The following is an 18,992-nucleotide window of genomic DNA, read 5'->3' as shown; positions in this document are numbered from 1 at the left end:
GGGCTACGACTCGCTTTTTCACGGCGACTTTGATATGTGATTTCTTTTTTATTTCGGCACTGTGCGACTTTGTGAAGTTGAGCCTTCGAGTTTCTCCGACACACTGTCACTCGATCAGCTTCCTTTTGTTGATTATACCACTGTTTAAACCAACAAATAGTACGTTTTTCCTTTGCCTCCACTTGGTATTCGCTGAAATTCTTATATTTTCTCCCGTGCTTTTCCCATTGTCTTTTCACAGAAGGCTATTTATATTGATTTGCATATTCAAAGAGGCGTAATTCTGGGAGGAGTTGGGGCGGGACAGAAGGCGCGTGCACGTGCGTTACTTTTCACGCAAATCGGGATTTATGTAGTAGAAGAACGTGAAAGTATGCGTGCGCACAGATTCCTGCATCTGGATTTTTCTGTGCGTACGCACAATCCCGCTTTTGTGCTTACGCCATGTTATAGTGTGAGTTCTACGCACGGCGTTATACATGAGGCCCCAGGTCTGTGGCATCACACAAAATAAATGTGTAGAAAGTATAATGATACAAATAAATAAAGGGAATAACAATAATGAGAATATGAACAGCATACTGCACAATGGTGCGTTTCACGGACCATTTCGATTTCACTGGCTGAAGACATTCTCCTCATCACTTCTAATGAGATGCCATTAGGAGACTAGAAGAAGCCGCATCTACATCGCTGCCCGATAAACACTCTGCACTAATGCAGTGGGCACTTTTACAGCCCAAGTAATCTTTAGGTCTTACATGAGGAGTCCACACTGTTGGCCAAGTGACACTCAGCACTAACTCTTTCAGCACAGTTTTTACAGCCCAAGTGACACTTGGGCCTAATGTTAAGGAAGTTAAATTACATTTCAATTCCTTTTTAATGTCTTTTTTTCCTTTTACTCACAATGTAAAAAAATTGTAATGGGGCAGGAAAAAAAAAATTACATTTTTTATATATGCAATGACCATCCTTTACCTGAAATGAAGTGACCACTGCATCCTGCCACTGGTTCTGAGGAGGAGCTTCCCCCTGGAATGCCCTCAGAAACAGCGCGATGGGCATTTTGCTGGAGAGCCAACTCTTCTGCAGGGGTTAGGTCTGGACCGTGTGGACCTCCACCTGTTTTTTGCTTGTCTGCCTTCTTATTAGCTTTAAAATTAATGCTTTTTATATTTTATGTGATTATTTATGTCAACAATTCTTTAAATAGTTATATACCAATATTTACCAGTTTGAAGTATTCTTGTACTTCACTTTAACCTGTTCCCATGTTCTCCTTGTGCTCACGTTTGATCTGGAATTATGACATATTAAATAATAATTAATCTGACACGTAGGAAATAAAACGCTGCATTCAGTAAGTACAATGCACACTACTTAACGTTTAATTTGTCGGCCACTTTTTGCCAGCCGTCTTTTCTGGTTTGGGCTGCTTTTGCAGCGTTACCCCTTGTGCATATTAAATCTTGAAATTCTTCATGTCCTTCGAATAAAAGGTCTTGCGGCGCGTGTGTGAAAAAAAAAAATGCTCCCGTTCTTTTGTCATTTTGTTGCAGCCTATCAAAGACTTGCTGATCATGTTTTCTAGAATCAATATATATGGGCTTTTCAATCAGCGCGGGCGCGTGCATTCATCTCGTATGATTACATCCAGCTCGACTAATCTAATACACGGCTGCATTTGAAAAACCGACCTATCCTGGATGAGTGTCACCGGCATTAACTTATCCAAGATGAGGCACCTGATCTTGGATGATTTAAGCGACGTATGGAAAATACCCCCCTGCTCCGAGCAGGTTTGAGGATTTGGATGTGTTGCTATGACAACACTTCCAGCAAGAGTTTCGAAAAACCGACAGATCCAGGATCAGGCCAAATCGTCAACAATTACATCCGGCTAAACGTACGAAAAATACCCCCCTGGTAAGTAACTGGATCAGCAAACTTCATCACAGAACATGGATCAGTATGGAATGGGTTTATGAGACGGCACTCTTGGAATAACGTCTTTCTGCCTAAGGGTTCCACGTCTTCTGCCCAACCCAAAACTCAGGGTTGAGTCTTTGTTTTTGAACAGAAAAATGTTTGGCAAAGGTTTCTACCTTCTTTGTTTTCTCCTAAACTGCTTTCCTTATACCACATAACCTAGTAAGGTACTTGTCCAAAAATAGGCTCTGATGAAGAAACAATTTAAACTCAACAGAGATGGCTTAAACTCATACAGACATTCAAATGGTGACAGTTTCATGGCTGAGTGATAATAAACAGACTTTGTGAAGGGTCATCATTAAGAGTGCCTTATGTTCTGTTTCAGGTTAGGATTTATATAATAGTCAAATATTCTGGTTTTAAATCTTAAATCTATTATCTTTTTAGGATTAAATAATAAATACCAGCATTGGGTTTAAGATTATCTTTCTTTTAAGGTTAAGTACGGTGCATCCGGAAAGTATTCCCAGCGCATCATCACTTTTTCCACATTTTGTTATGTTACAGCCTTATTCCAAAATGGATTAAATTCATTTTTTTCCTCAGAATTCTACACACAACACCCCATAATGACAACGTGAAAAAAGTTTACTTGAGGTTTTTGCAAATGTATTAAAAATAAGAAAACTGAAAAATCCCATGTACATAAGTATTCACAGCCTTTGCTCAATACTTTGTCGATGATGCCACAAGCTTGGCACACCTATCCTTGGCCAGTTTCGCCCATTCCTCTTTGCAGCACCTCTCAAACTCCGTCAGGTTGGATGGGAAGCGTCGGTGCACAGCCATTTTAAGATCTCTCCAGAAATGTTCAATCGGATTCAAGTCTGGGCTCTGGCTGGGCCACTCAAGGACATTCACAGAGTTGTTCTGAAGCCACTCCTTTGATATCTTGGCTGTGTGCTTAGGGTCGTTGTCCTTCTGAAAGATGAACCGTCGCCCCAGTCTGAGGTCAAGAGTGCTCTGGAGCAGGTTTTCATCCATGATGTCTCTGTACATTGCTGCAGTCATCTTTCCCTTTATCCTGACTAGTCTCCCAGTTCCTGCCTCTGAAAAACATCCCCACAGCATGATGCTGCCACCACCATGCTTCACTGTAGGGATGGTATTGGCCTGGTGATGAGCAGTGCCTGGTTTCCTCCAAATGTGACACCTGGCATTCACACCAAAGAGTTCAATCTTTGTCTCATCAGACCAGAGAATTTTCTTTCGGTGCCTTTTGGCAAACTCCAGACGGGCTGCCATGTGCCTTTTACTAAGGAGTGGCTTCCGTCTGGCCACTCTACCATACAGGCCTGATTGGTGGATTGCTGCAGAGATGGTTGTCCTTCTGGAAGGTTCTCCTCTCTCCACAGAGGACCTCTGGAGCTCTGACAGAGTGACCATCAGGTTCTTGGTCACCTTCCTGACTAAGACCCTTCTCCCCTGGTCGCTCAGTTTAGATGGCCGGCCAGCTCTAGGAAGAGTCCTGGTGGTTTTGAACTTCTTCCACTTATGGATTATGGAGGTCACTGTGCTCATTGGGACCTTCAAAGCAGCAGACATTATTCTGTAACCTTCCCCAGATTTGTCTCTTGAGACAATCCTGTCTCGGAGGTCTACAGACAATTCCTTTTAACTTCATTCTTGGTTTGTGCTCTGACATGAACTGTCCACTGTGGGACCTTCTATAGACACGTGTGTGCCTTTCCATATCCTGTCCAATCAACTGAATTTACCACAGGTGGACTCCAATTAAGCTGCAGAAGCATCTCAAGGATGATCAGGGGAAACAGGATATACCTGAGCTCAATTTTGAGCTTCATGGCAAAGGCTGTGAATACTTATGTACATGTGCTTTCTCAATTTTTTTATTTTTAATAAATTTGCAAAAACCTCAAGTAAACTTTTTTCACGGTCTCATTATGGGGTGTTGTGTGTAGAATTCTGAGGAAAAAAATGAATTTAATCCATTTTGGAATAAGGCCGTAACATAACAAAATGTGGAAAAAGTGATGCGCTGTGAATACTTTCCGGATGCACTGTACTTACAGTATGTAAGAGTAAGGTCAGCAATATCAGTCTTTCGGATTAGGGTTTATAGGAAGATATAAGTATTTAAAGTTAGACCTTAAATTTCCTATTTCTTTAGGGTTAGACATCCATCTTCAGATTAGGCTTATATCACTCTTTTTAGGGTTAGGCTTCTAATTTCAATCATTTAAGGTTAGACTTTATTTATAAGTATAAAGTGTTTAGGTTTAGGTTTTCAGGTAAGTATCTTTTTAGGATTAGGTGTCTATTTTAAGATTGGGCATGTCACTCTGTTTAGGTTTAGGCATTTGTATTAACCTTTTAACCGACAACTCCCTAAATATCCCCCATGCCAGGAGAAATCTGAACAATTCTCGTTTTTTTACTTTACATTTATTCAAGCAGTATTTACCTGCTGAAATACCTGCTGAAATGTTTCAAATAAATGGTCAATCAAAGGACGTAGCTTGAACAAGCAGTGACAGTTTGGATCTTTCATATCTGGCTCAGATAATGGGCAGCAGTCCAGTTGAGATGCTGGGGATACACCCACTCATCGCCATCATCCGATGTGTCGTCATTCACAGTATCATGCAGCGCACGTTGCTGATCATCATTGTCGCTAAAATCTTCTTCAGAACTGCTACAATCATGATCAGAATTATTGTCCAAAATTGCCTGCAAAACCTCACTTGAAGTCAGTTTACGTTTCGCCATATTCACAGCTTTCACTTTCGAATCACATCACGTGATCGGCCAATACAAGCGCAGAGTTGTCGAAATACAACGTAGTAATAATACCCATGCCAAACTGTCAGTTATACTACGCGCCAGGCATTCACATAACCACAGGCAAATGTGCCGGACAATTCCGGCAGTAAGGCGTCAGCAATAAAGCTACGATGCCGGATATATCCGGCAGAGGGCGGTTAAGGGGTTAAAATAAGGCCTTTAATTTCAGTCCTTTAGGGTTAGAATTTATATAAAACTATATAAGGCCTTGGGTTTAGGCCTTTGATTCACTATTCTTTTAGGATTAGGTATCCCCTTTAAGATTAGGCTTGTAATCCACTTTTAAGATTTAGGCATTTGTATAAAGGTCACGTCTATAATTTCAGTCCTTTAGGGTTAGAATATATACAAGAATATAGTAGATCTTAGGTTTAGGCTTTTGACTCCCTATCAATTTTAAGATTAGGCATCCCTTTTAAGATTAGGACTGTAATACACTTTTAGGTTTAGGCGTTTGTATATTAAGATTAGGCTTCAGAATTCATGAGACTTTCAGTTTAGGCTTTTTGTATATTATCTTTTTAGGCTTAGGCATTAAGTATTCCTTTTTTAGGGGTTAAAGATGCTCTAGTCTAGTAATAGTCTTTCTAAGTTTAAATACTAGGCCTCAATTTTAAAGATGTAATATGTAGTAACCTTTTCAGATTTAAAAGTGTACGATGTCTTTGGAATTGGTGTTCAGGTGTCAACCAACTCCAAATCCCACACCTTCAGCAAGGAAAAGCCCGTATAGCCAAGTCTCAGTCCTTTAGAAAATAGGCTGGCATAAGAGGCAGTTACATATTTTCCTACAGAGTTTTAAATAATATTTTGTCCTAAATTATTGTGATTCTTTTAAGATTGAATCCCTTCGGATAAAGAGTGTTCAGATTGTCAATCCATTTCTTTTCATTAAATTTTCTAGCCATGGTGGACCATTGTGGGTTACATTCTAATACTGCTGTTTATAAGCATTGAATAACTATCTCATGGAAGTGTAAGGTTAGGGATGTTTGTAGTCTATTTGTTCTCATGTTAGTTAGATGCTGTTGTAGCCTTAATATCAGTTTATTCTGGGTTTCTCCTATATAAAGTTTTGTACAATGTGTACACGATATGTAGTAAACACAATTGTTGGTTCCACAGCAAAATGAAAGCAATTGACACAAACCCTTCAATGGAGTGTGCATGAAATGAAGTGTTCAGATTTAGTCCTACGGCATCACGTGGGTCTGGGATATGGACAGGCACTTGGAAATCCTTCAGTAGCCGTCTGGTGACGCCTGGTCTCTGGCTGATCTTGAAGGGGAATGCATTGCCATCAATGGTGTCACAGCCTCATGAGATGGACAACGGCTACTGGGGCATCTAGAGAGGGGCACAATGGTCCATTGGCAAAGGTCAAATGAACTTGAGTCTGAAGTTCTCATCCTATGGTGTTGATAGCCCTCAGTTAAGACAGAAGACCTCACAAGAACTTAATGAACATTTCTTTTTATTTAGTTTCTCAAAAGAAAGTTAAAATGAAAAGAACCACATTAGTAATTCTAAAATCTTCCAGGTGGCTCCAACCTGCAAAGAAAAAATGAGAGAGGAAATGAAACATTAGCCGTGCTACTTGCAGCACATTCTGCCTTTAATCCCTGCTCTGTCACACACACATGGCCACCTCCCTTAGATCTGGGGATTTTGTGTCACTGCAGAGGTCTGCTGTTCGATAAGATTCAGATAATGTGTGTTTCACTGCTGGATTTACTGATCTGAACCTCATTGAGTCTCATCCAATAAGAAGTGAAGCAAAGTGGGCACAAAGTGAAGATGTCCTAGGCATCCCAGCCTGCCCAGTCACTCTCTGTATGGACTTTAAGTGTTTGTAATGGAAAAATGGACAGCTTAATGTCATCACATGCAGTAGAGGATGGCAGCAAAGTGTTTGGATGATCTGATGGTAACATCTGACATTCATTTGGTTACTTGGGTCTTACGAAGGCTCATCTCAGATTTTTAGCACAAATATTTTGCAACAAATGAATAAATAATACACCCTTGATAGGACCATCTCTTTCTCTCAAATCTCTAATTTCTTTTCTTTTTTGCTTTACACACACTCTTTAGCATTTCCACAGTCCCGATTTAAAATATGGTAAACCCATTAAGTCATATGTGGTATAATTGAAAATGTAATCAGAACGGCCCTCTGCCCACTTAAAGTCTCGCAACTAACAAATTATAGCAATTTAGAAATAAAAGAATTCATCAAGTAAAATAGTATGCAGAAAAATTTCAGAATTTGTGAAGGTGACCTGTCATTTCTTAGTCTTCCATTAAGGTAAAGCGGGACTGGTGTTATCTAATTTAACTAAAGAAAAGGAAGAACTGAAATGATGATTTAAGAAGGGCAAATGGAGAATATGGAAAGAAAGGCGGCCTGCGGCTCTGTACAAATTGAGCTAAAGAGTACTGAGTGTGCGGTCATCAGTCTGGACACGTTTATAAGGCCATGTTTAATAGGATTTGGGCTGTTAGTCTTTAGGTGGAGAGCATTTAAGACAATGGCTGTTCTGTCACAAAGTCGGCATCTTCCTAATCATTCACACAGGACAATAATTGGAGATAAATGGTAAATGTTTTATGGATAGGATTTAAACTTTATGTTCTTCCAACACATTTTAATTTTTAAGGAGTATTTCAGACAAGGTTGATTGCACTCCCGTTAGCCATTTTTCTTGCTCTTGAAACCTGAGTCATTACCCTTTAATCTCTACATTTAACACTAGAATTACCAAAGCCTACGAAAAAACTTGTAAATCCTGCCCACCTTAAATCCCTTCGCACCTCTCCGTCAGTGTCTTTTGTCCTGTAAATGTGCCGATAAAAACAAGCAGAAAGCAGCCTGCTATTCCATCGACCGACACCGCCGCTGAACGTGCACAGAGTTCTCCCAGCTCATGCCTTGATTATTTGGGAGTGAAGTTCTGGAGTTTTAGAGTGGAAATAATAGATCGTTATTTGGAACACATGCATTTCATATGTGTTCCATTTCTACAGTAATCTGTGTAAACACATTGTTAATACAAAAACTTTTTCATATTTTAGTAATAAATGACAAAATGTACGCATAAACTATATAATGTGTGAAGCCAGAAGTCCAAAGATCAAATAAACACTTTCACAAAAGGTTCAAGGATGATACAACAGCTATGGTGGCGTAGCGGTAAGATTTGCTGACTTGTAATCAGGAGTCCCCGCTTCGATCTCAACTGCCTCCTGTATTTGCCATTTTCAGTAGTGAGCTGCTCTTATTGTTAATATTATACAGTACACACATACACTTGGTTTACGTCTTTAATATCCAATGTACATTTATAGTACTTGTAAAAGATACCATTTTTTTTTTTCACTTTTATTCTCTCAAGCACGATACATACTACCACCCCACCACCCAGGGATCTGACACTGCTACTTTTTAACTGAAACTGGGAGTAACTGTAGATGTGAGTGATGTTTTGAGGCAATGGAACTGGACATTCTCTGATCTGGAGGGATAAAAGCTGACACACAAACGCTGGTGAATCTGCCTTCTTCGTATCTCACCGTTACTTGATTTTTTTTCTGTTCAGTTTTATTGAGTGTTCCTGCTCACACTGATTAAGTATGTGCCTTATGGTCCATGATGTCAAAGCCGCACTGACAAAAAATAGAGACATAGGTATGTATGATATTTGGAATTATTCATTTTATGACCTGTATAGTACATTTCAGAAAACATTGTGGCACGGATGCAACTTTATTCATATTATTCATATTCATTCGCATAACATCTTGCGGTTTGTAATCAGTGACTGCATGTTTTTTTTTTCCCCAATCTTGCCTGTCCCCACATGTTGCTGTTTCTTTTTGTACTCCAGGACATGCAGAGGAAAGAAAAGTACAGAGAGGTCAGTTCAGCGCTATTTGCAGTCATCAAATTCAAATGTTAACAGTTCACACACACCCAAGGACCGTTCTTCCTAAATTGACGATAATCACAAGCCTGAAGATGTCGTCAGATGACAGAGGACTGCGACTGGTGTGATTCCATGCACAGGAACAGCAGCCTTCCTGAATCTAAACAAACTTCCTGATTACATCACATGACAGGAAGCGAGGTGAAGGTAGGTAAAATACCAGATCTACACACTAGATGGAGCTAAACTGCAAATCTTAATAAAATGAACAGGTTTAATAAGTTGTAACAGAACACATGGCCATGGCCATGAACAGTATATATTTGAGAGCTCCAGAAAGATGCCATGTCCGTCTGAGGATCACAGTCCCACATGATGGAACTTCCCGACCCAGAGAGAGAGCAGATGTATTAGAGAAGCTGCATTGGCTGCAAAGGCTTTTGGGATATCATGGAGGCCTTACAGTGCAGCCATGATGGAAGAACCACAAAGCTAAGATCTGCACCTGGAACGCCATTTGAACTGTCAGTTCAGTGTAGGAGGACATTTGAGAGACCAGGACAGCTCCACACAGCGAGGTTCTCACATATAATGCATATATCAACGTACAGAAGTGCAGCATTGAAAACGAATGTTGTGCCACCTGACAAAAAAGCATTCAAGACCCCTGCTGATGTGCCTTTGTCACCTTTCGCATGATCGCAATGGAAATGAAGTCCACTCCACCATTTTGAAGAGTTAATGCACAGTTTCAAGATGTTGTTGACGGAGACTTTGAGGGAAGAGCTATGTACTAGTGCTGACAAGTTACATCAGTCTGGAGATGAGTCTCCACCACCATCAGCTGACATTCCTTCATGTAATTGAGCAGGTTCTGAGCCAGCAGTGGGGTAGCCTATAAAAATGACAAGCCTGCCAATTGAATTCACCATAGTGTGACAACAGTGAGTGGTCCTTTTAAGCACAGCTACCTAAAAGAGCCACGTAAAGACTCCACATTGGCACTCGGCTCAGGCGCTACAACATGTTTCAGGACTGTCTTTAGGCCACACTATCAAAACATTTTTTGTCTGTCGGAGAGTTTTAGAATCACCATGACTCCTAATTACTTACAGGCCTGTTTGGAGTAGAATTGCTTGTGTAGGAGAAAAACGGCTGGGATGTTTTACACCAGACTACTCACTCATCATTTTTTCTGATTCAGCATGAAATATCCCAATCTACCCATAATAGAAAAGTTGGAAAAGGTGGCCCTGTTCTACCTAAAATTAGAAGAAATCAAAGATATCATCTGAGGAACTGCTAAAAGCATCTTTAGAATTTATGAAAATATATTCATGTTGTTCTCACGTAAGAATGTCGAGTGTCTGTTAGCACTTTGGATGTTCCAGTATCTTCACATGAGGACTGCATGTTGGGTTATCTGACTTACTGTACGGCTCTCCAGACAGCATGGTGATGGTGTTACAGCTGAATTTGAAATGAGATACTGGAATTTTTGTATGCTCAGTTTTATTGAGTGTTCCTGCTCACGCTGAATTAGTGTGCACCTTTTGTTCTATGATGTCAAAAAAAAAAAAAAAAAACCAGAGACATAGGTACTGTATATATGATATTTGGAATTATTCATTTTATGACCTGTATATTACATTTCAAGAAAACATTGCGGCACTGATGCAACATAATTCACATTAGTCATATTCATTCGCATAACATCTTGCTGTTGTAATCAGTGACCGCGTGGTTTTTTTTTTCCCATTTTTCTCCATGTTGCTGTATGTTGCTGTTTCTTTTGTACTCACAGGACATGCAGAGGCAACAATAGTACAGAGAGGTCAGTTCAGCGCTATATGCAATCATCAGATTGAAATGTTAACAGTTAACACACGCGCAAGGACCGTCCTTCCTACATTTATGACATGTGTACCTGTTGCAATGCGCACACTTCTCTCTATGCTGTGGTTCCAATTACATACCTGAAAGAAAGAGACAATATATGTGACATTTTGAAGAAATCATTTTATGACCTGAATAGTACCAACCAGAAAACATCATCGCACTAATGCAATATTATTTAAAAATGAACAGCGTCAGATCGGGTGTGAATTTATGCTGGCGCTGTTAGTTAGAGTCAGATCAGGAGGGTGAGGGGGTGGGGGGCACAGCGTGATCGTGATTGAGAGAATAAAACTGAAAAAAGGTAACTTTTACAAGTACAATAAATGTATACCCAATGTCCCATATATTTGTCTCTTTCTCTTTTTCTCCGTGCTGTGTTGACATCATGCACCAGAAGGCGTGAGCTTATTCAGCGTGCGCAGGAACACGCAGGTGGCCAGTTGCTTGTGTTATAACATGCTTGACCTGGCGGTGATCAACGCACATGTACTGTACAAGGCATGCACGAAGGCCACTGAGAAAAGAAGAGTGTTCATGGCTCACCTTGCAGAGGAACTTCGTCGTCGCATCTTACAGGAAAAGGCGATGGAAAAAGAAAAGGAGGATGTAACGTCGACAAGCTTCTTTTCCAAGACAGCCACATTCACCAGGAAAGTAAACTGAGTCAGCGTCAGGTGCCCTTTCAATGTAACAGGAAACAAAGCATAGAGAGAAGTGTGCGCATTGCAACAGGTACACATGTCGTAAATGTAGGAAGGGTGGGCCTTGCGTGTGTGTGAACTGTTAACATTTCAATCTGATGATTGCATATAGCGCTGAACTGACCTTTCTGTACTATTGTTGCCTCTGCATGTCCTGGAGTACAAAAGAAACAGCAACATGTGGGGACTGGCAAGATCAGGGAAATAAAAAAAAAAACACGCAGTCACCAATTACAGGTCATAAAATGAATAATTCCAAATATCATATATTCCTATGTCTCTGTTTTTTGTTTGTTTTTTTTGACATCGTAGACCATAAGGTACAGTACATACCAATTCAGGGTGAGCAGGAACACTCAATAAAACTGAATAAAAAAAATCAAGTGACGGTGAGATACGAAGAAGGCAGATTCACCAGCGTTTGTGTGTCAGCTTTCATCCCTCCAGATCAGAGAATGTCGAGTTCCATTGTCTCAAAACACCACTCACATCTACAGTTACTCCCAGTTTCAAATAAAAACTATCAGCATCAGATCCCTAGGGCGGTAGTATGTATCGTGATCGTGACTGAGAGAATAAAAGTGAAAAAAAAACCAGTAACTTTTACAAGTCCTATAAATGTACACGGTCTGTTACAGACGCAAACCAAATGTATGTGTGTACTGTATAATATTAACAATAAGAGCAGCTCACTACTGAAAACGGCAAATATAGGAGGCAGTCGTGATCAAACCGGGGACTCTTGATTGCAAGTCAGCAAATCTTACCACTACGCCACAGAAGCTGTTGTATCGTCCTTGAACCTTTTGTGAAAGTGTTTATTTGATCTTTGAACTTCTGGCTTCGCACATTATATAGTTTATGCCAACATTTTGTCATTTACTACTAAAATATGAAAAACGATTCTGTTTTAACAATGTGTTTACACAGATTATTGTAGAAACGGAACACAGAGGAAATTCATGTGTTCCAAATAACAATCTATTATTTCCACTCCAAAACTCCAGCACTTCCAGATAATCAATCAAGGAATGAGCTGGGAGAACTGTGTGCACATTCTGCAGTTTTGGGGGGATGGAATAGCCGGCTGCTTGCTGCTTGTCTTTATCGGCACATTTACAGGACAAAAGATGCTGACGGAGAGGTGTGAACAGATTTAAGCTGGGCCGGATCTATGACTTTTTTCATAGGCTCTGGTAATTCTAGTGTTAATAAGTGACATTCTGTTACACTGCACACAATCCACATGACTTGCTGTTAGTTTTGTGACCATTTTGTATCCCGCTGACTGATTTTTATCCTTCACTGTGCCATCCTTGTTTATCTCCCACTGACTTTAAATGATTTGCTCATCTTTACTGACATCTCAATCGTCTGCTCAGTTGTTGCTGTTTTCACAGAACTCAATTTGCTCGTTGCTAGTGATTTGCACTGAATGAGGTCCACTTGTACGCCACATCAACAGCATTTGAATCTTGCCGACTACGCCAATCCCTTTTTGTGGCTGGTAGTAGAATTGAAGTAATTTTTGAGAGCGGCCTGTGATATTTGATAGTCTCACAAACACATGCATGACAAGACAAGACTTTTAATTAAAATGATGTCATTGTGCCTCATGGATTGGACTTTTTATTTTTAACAAAGACCTGGCTGGACTTTAGTGAGTCAAGACCACTGTTAGAACTTTCCCCTGCTGACTGTATGCTTTGTTAACACACCAAAGTAGTGGGGGACAGGATGTCCATTGTGTTTAAAAATGTTCATAAATATTACACACTTCCCACTGAAACATAATTAACTTTTCAGAGACAATTGTTAAAAGCTGAATTAAGAGGTGCAGTGCTTGTCGCTCTTGTATATGGACCTCCTAAATGATGTAAAGATTTTATTTGGAGATTATCAGTTTATATCTGATAAAATGCTATTCGTAGGTGATTTGAACATTCATGTTTCTTGTACTTTAAAACTGTTCATTACCAGGTTTATTCAATTGCTCGATTCTCTTAATCTTGTTCAGTCTGTTAATGGTCCTACTCACGTTCAGGTCATATGCTTGATCTTATTTTACCATTTGGTTTCTTTGTCAGTGATGATGAAAAAGTGCCAGTCATACTCAGTGCTGTGGCACCTTCTCAAATTGTCATTCCTGGGGTCTCAAGAAGCAGCCTTCATGCTATAAACTCCTACACTAAATATATTTGTTCTGATATTTCTGTAAATTCTTCTGTTGTTAGTTCTGTGCCACACAATCGGTTACTCTGTCCTCGTAATTCTACATGCAGATCCACACTTGATTCTGTTGCTCTTGTGAAATTCAGACACTCCATATCTAAAGGTCATCCCTGATTTAACGACTCCATGCAAACTCTTAGAATGAAGTGCAGGAAAACAGAGCGTAGATGGAAAAAGATAAATGACAGACATCTTAGGAGATTCTGAAAACCCGTCTGTCTGAATTTCAATGGCCTGTCAAATTAGCTGAGACAAAACCCTTGTGTGATATTTCTACCAATGATCAGATGTCTAGAGTTCTGTTCAGCACAATAAGTTACACTCCGTACTCCTACACACTTAGCTGTACTGTAGGCACTCATACATGTGAGGAGATTTAGAATTTTTACTGATAAAACTGATGAGATGAGATCTTCTCTCACACCACCTGCCTCAGTTCCTTTGTTGTTCCCGACTTGTCTTTACTGTCTGACTCTGTTTGTCTTCCCTTTCTTGCCCAAACTGTGCCCACTATGAAGCCCACATCCTCCCCTCCTGATGTCATTCCAGCTCGTTTCTTCAGAGAGACTTTTGAGGTTATTGTTGACCTGCCATTTCTACTGTCCCTCCATCCTTTAAACATGCAGTGGTCAGCCTGGGCTTAAAAACATGGACTTGACCCGAGTTTCTTTCTGTCTTATCTCTAAATTGTGATTCCTCTTAAAGTTTGTTATTTCACAGCTGCTGTCTTTCCTTGGTAATGATAACCTAATGGAGTTCCTCCAGTCAGGTTCAGAGCTTTTCATAGCACCAAGTCTGCTCTTGTGAAGGTCACCAAAGACAACAAAAATCAAGTAGACAATCAAAGATGGACAATTAGACAAGTGGACAAGGAGCCAGCTAGTTTGCTGCAATGTGTTTGGTTTTATTTTAAACTAACAGACATTTTTTGACTTCTTCTTTCTTGGCAACGATTGGTCTGGTTTGGTCCTTTTGCCTACAAGAGAAGGAGACATCTGGTCAAATGAGTACAAGAAATCAGAGACCTTGAACTTTCAAAGACTTTATATATTGTTGAGGTTCTATAAAATTTTCATTTCCCCTTGGGGGCAAATAAAAGTATCTTATCTTATCTGATATAATCTAATCAGCCCTCCATTCAGCCACACATTTGCTCTTTAGCCCACATATGCTTACCAATTTACCAAGTCCTGAAAGATCATCCTCTGTGTTGTCCTAATCCTCTTTCTGCTCCAAGTCCCCCTCCTCCAAATCCTCCTCCAAATCCTCTTGCTACTCTCATGTGTCCCCTGTAAAGATTCAACGCAGATGACAAATTAGCAGTGCATTTCCATCCCTGTCTGTCTCCTTTGTCCCTTGAGAAGATGATTTCTAGTTGTGTGATCGCTGGCACAGTCAATAATCACATTTTTGTTCTCACCACATAATTCACCACATTTCACAGCCTGCTCCTTATCTAAACAAAATGAAAATTGTCCATCACAGAGTCCTGCCACCTTGTGCTAAAGGCTCCTCTGCGTGTCAACACCATTTAGAGGGCAGGCTGCCATTAAAGCCTCCTTCCATCAGACCCCACTTACCGTCTTGCTGTGCCCATCACAGTATGGAGGCTCAGGCTGTCTATTTCAGTGCCCTCAACACCACGGCTATCCACACACACACACTTTATGGACTTCAGCTATTCAGCGGTCCATGGCACTGAACTTTCAACTGAAAAAATTAGATTTTTTTTTTTTTACATGACTGTCTTTTTATTTTTGTAAAGTTAACAACAACAACATGAGAAATTCACATATAACGAAACACCAACCTTATAACAGTGGATTGAACACCAAAACAGCCATTAAATCCAAACTTAAAAACCCCTTCAAAGCTCAAGACCTGCTCTGAGACCCCCTCTGCTCCGGACCACTGTACTGTATACTGTATATACACGTATTTAACAAAAGGAAAAAGTCAAAGAGACACACAAAGGGGCTGAGACAGAAACAGTTTATATTAACACAAACACGGACACCGAGGATGTGAAGAAAGACGACTGGAGACAAGAATCGTTACTTGTAAGAGACCACCAGGGCTCCTGATAACAGAAAACAAAGGGGAAGACATTTTAAAGGTTCAAGCAGCTCCTGAATTGTTCATAGTTAGAAGACAATAAAACACCTTGGAGACCCCGAGGAGGGCCTGATCAAGGGGGTCCTCACATCAGAACAAATCAGGACATCGAGCGCACATCACTTATCAAATGCTGACAATCGTTTGTGTCGTCTCGGTGCGAACACAAGTCTCCTCTAAACTGATTGTTTGGCTCACTCCTTTATCCAAGGTGACTTTCAACATTTAAGATCCAATTTCTTTCATTTCTTTTGTATTTCCACGTGGAGCTCCGGCAGGTGAAGTGACACAACATGTCAGTACTGGGATTGAAGTCCAAAGCCCTGCTGTTCTGTCAGAGTCGTGTTTACTGACCACAGCTCAGCATTTAATTCTGCTGGACGGGCAGACCTGATGACCAAACTCCTCAATTTAGGACTCAGTGCCACTGCAGTTGGGTTTTGGACGTCCTAACCAACAGACCTCAGCATGTGTGAATGTCAGCGTCACATCCTCCAAGCTGACCCCCAGTACTGTCACTCCACAGGCTAGTGTGCTGAGCCCCCTCTTATGACTGTGTGGGCACACAAGGCTCACTTCACCATTAAATCTCATTGTTACTTGGCCACGTCAAGACTCATTTTTAACAATAATGAAACGACTTATAGAGAAGAGAAGAGGTCTACCTGCTGACTCAGTTGGGCCAGGACAACAATCATCACGATGTAAGACCCCTGCCATGTGTCAGCAGTAAAGTGATCTCATGTTCAGGCCAGATGGTGGTGAGAGCTGGCAGTGGACGAGTGAAGCATCTGAAGTTCACGGCTGGATGTCTGCTCTCCAAATGCTCCTCAATGTTTAGACAGAATTCCGTCACGTTCAGGACGTTTGCTCTTATTCATGGCAGGGTGGGCTAAATGTGACTATTGTGGAGGAATTGGGGTATCAAGTGAAGAATCTGCTTGCTTTGAGTTTTAAAGTAGATCAAGATTAGATTAAAAAGAATTCATGTCTTTAGGAGATGAAGAACATTTGGATGAAAATAATAGAAGCATTATTGTAAAATGATTTCTGTAATTAAATTAATTATAAACATGGCTGTAAATACAGTCACAATCTAAAAAATAAAGAAATAAACAGAAAAAGAACGCTAAAGAGTAGGGTCATAAACTGGTAATAAAAATCTAAACACGCATATTCAATAAAACACAGCAGAAAAGTCCTAACACCACTTTGTTCAATGAAGTGCCTTTTAGCTTCCTCTACTGCTAAGCAAAAATGAAAGATTTTAAATAAATTTGATTAAAAACTCAGACTGTAAATCAAGTGCACTTCAGTGTTTTATGTACACAGAACAATGACAAAGACAATGTTGTGCAATGTGTGTTACACGATTGGCAGTATTGCTGTACCTGACATGGTGATGTTTACTCACAACACAATACTAAATTGAAAATAAAGAAATAAATGAACAACTACGTGATATCAAAAGTGAGACAACCTGCTAGGTGTGAGTGACACAGAGGACAGGCAGGCATCCTGCTGGACAACGACATGACTTCGGGATAAAGTGGAAGGTGCCAGGGGTTCATGGGAAGTGGATTCTGGAAGTGTATCCCTCTCGGTGTTCCCTGGGTGCCGTAAGGCCGCACTGTCAGTGGAGGACCACCCAGGATCCTAAAAAACTCAGAAGAACTCCACACAAGTCATGCTGGGTAATGAGAAGCTGTGCTGGGTCCAGTATAAAAGGAGCCCACCACCTCCCGACTCTGACCCTGACAAGGCTGCACTTCCCATAAAACCCTGTGGACAACACTCAGCTGGAGGAGGACGGAGAGGAGAAGGTTTACTGTTTGTTTGGTGTTGGCTGAGTTTCATTGTGTTTTGTGCTTATTTGAGTAAAAATATCCATATGTTTAATGAAGACGATGGTGACATACATTTCCGACTACAAACAAGTAAAGGAAACTATGAACATTGGGACACCATGTCCCCCATCACACAATACCTGTCTTTAAGCCTTTATGTCTTTATGCCCACTAAAAAGTAAATTATTTTAATTTGGGATTTGCATCTGCAGCCCACACATTCTTATTGACTTTTTTCAGCCCTTTTAGTAACTGGGAGATAATATTCCAGCTACTGCTCCATATCCTCCTCCATATCCAAAACCTCTACAATAAAAGCAGAAAACACATCAAGAGTGAAATCCCATTCGATTCTTTGCTTATCGCTTCTTGTTGGAGGATAACTGGCTTAATAAAAATGAAATGTACTTTTCAACACACACAGACACACTAACTGGCAGATCTCAGCTTATTTGTTGTTACTTTAACTTCAAATGTCTCAACTTAGAGACGTTACACTGTTAGTTTACAATGCAGCACACTATGAAGGCCATAACTTTATCTCAACACAAACTAAAATCCTGAAATCAGCATAGCGTTCTGTCCCTTAATGCTAAGTGCACCTTTGTGTGTAAATGTCATTTAAACAGTCAGAGACAGAACTATGGTAGAAGAAAATGGATGGACCAGGAGATGAAGAGTCAAATCAAATCTATTAACCGCACAGACAAAGTCAGAAAACTAGTCAACAAAGCCAATACTAAATGTCAGAAAACAAACATGTAGAATATACAGGGGAAATACTAAAGAAGTCATTCTTTAAACATTTTTAAATATCTAGAAACTTAGCTGATACTGACAGCTGTCAGCTGAGCGTAGGATGGGGAGAGGAGGAGTGGCAGGAGATCACATGGCAGGGAGGAAGAGAGGCCTGAGTGGGTGTGGAAGGAGGAGAAAGAAGAATTCTACTGGAGATGAAGAGGACCAGTCACCCCATGAGCCCAGAGAGGAACTGTATGGTGTGTCAGCAGACCCCAGTGTTCTCGTCTTTGGTAGAGTTTAAAGGGTCCTTATTGTCACATGCTTGGTGTACGGTGAGAAAGTCAAAATTAAATTGTATCTGTCCCCTTACCATGATGTGATTTATAGCAGATTTTGTTCCCTTCACTACTGGCTAGAAGCCTGTTGTGCAAATAAAAGCACAGCCTTTGTGAACAATTGGGATGATTTTTGGGAAGGCCTGGATTTTTCAAGAGAGATGGTCTTCTGAATAACTGGAGGGGATATTTTGTATTATCCCAAAATATGGCCTGGCTGACTGATTAGAGCGCCATTCAGGCCGCAGTCGTGTGATCTTAAATCACAGGCTGTTGTCTATCTGACACTGACACTTTTAGCAAATGTTTTACTTATTTGTTAAATTCAGTAGGATTTTGTCAGATTGTCAAAGGTTCAACTCATAATCATAACCACACATTAGATTTAATGATAAC

General features: G+C 40.4%; 1 long non-coding RNA gene across 3 annotated transcripts in view; it reads right to left on the bottom strand.

The window, feature by feature from the left end:
• The window catches only part of LOC114642945 (uncharacterized), a 214,671-nt gene that overhangs the window by 183,245 nt on the left and 12,434 nt on the right, over window positions 1-18,992 (bottom strand). The window contains exon 3 of one of the 3 annotated variants that reach the window (XR_007934675.1): window positions 14,735-14,847. The exons of 1 other annotated variant lie outside the window; for it this stretch is intronic. This is a non-coding gene — a long non-coding RNA (uncharacterized LOC114642945). Of the gene's footprint in view, window positions 1-14,436; window positions 14,848-18,992 lie in introns of those variants that run through there. One more of the 3 variants, XR_007934673.1, reaches the window with a different exon arrangement.

This window comes from Erpetoichthys calabaricus, chromosome 4 (genome assembly GCF_900747795.2).
Source record: "Erpetoichthys calabaricus chromosome 4, fErpCal1.3, whole genome shotgun sequence".
NCBI classification, from domain to species: Eukaryota; Metazoa; Chordata; class Cladistia; order Polypteriformes; family Polypteridae; genus Erpetoichthys; species Erpetoichthys calabaricus.
Note: the sequence above shows the minus strand (reverse complement) of the source record. Positions and strands in the feature narration are given on the sequence as shown.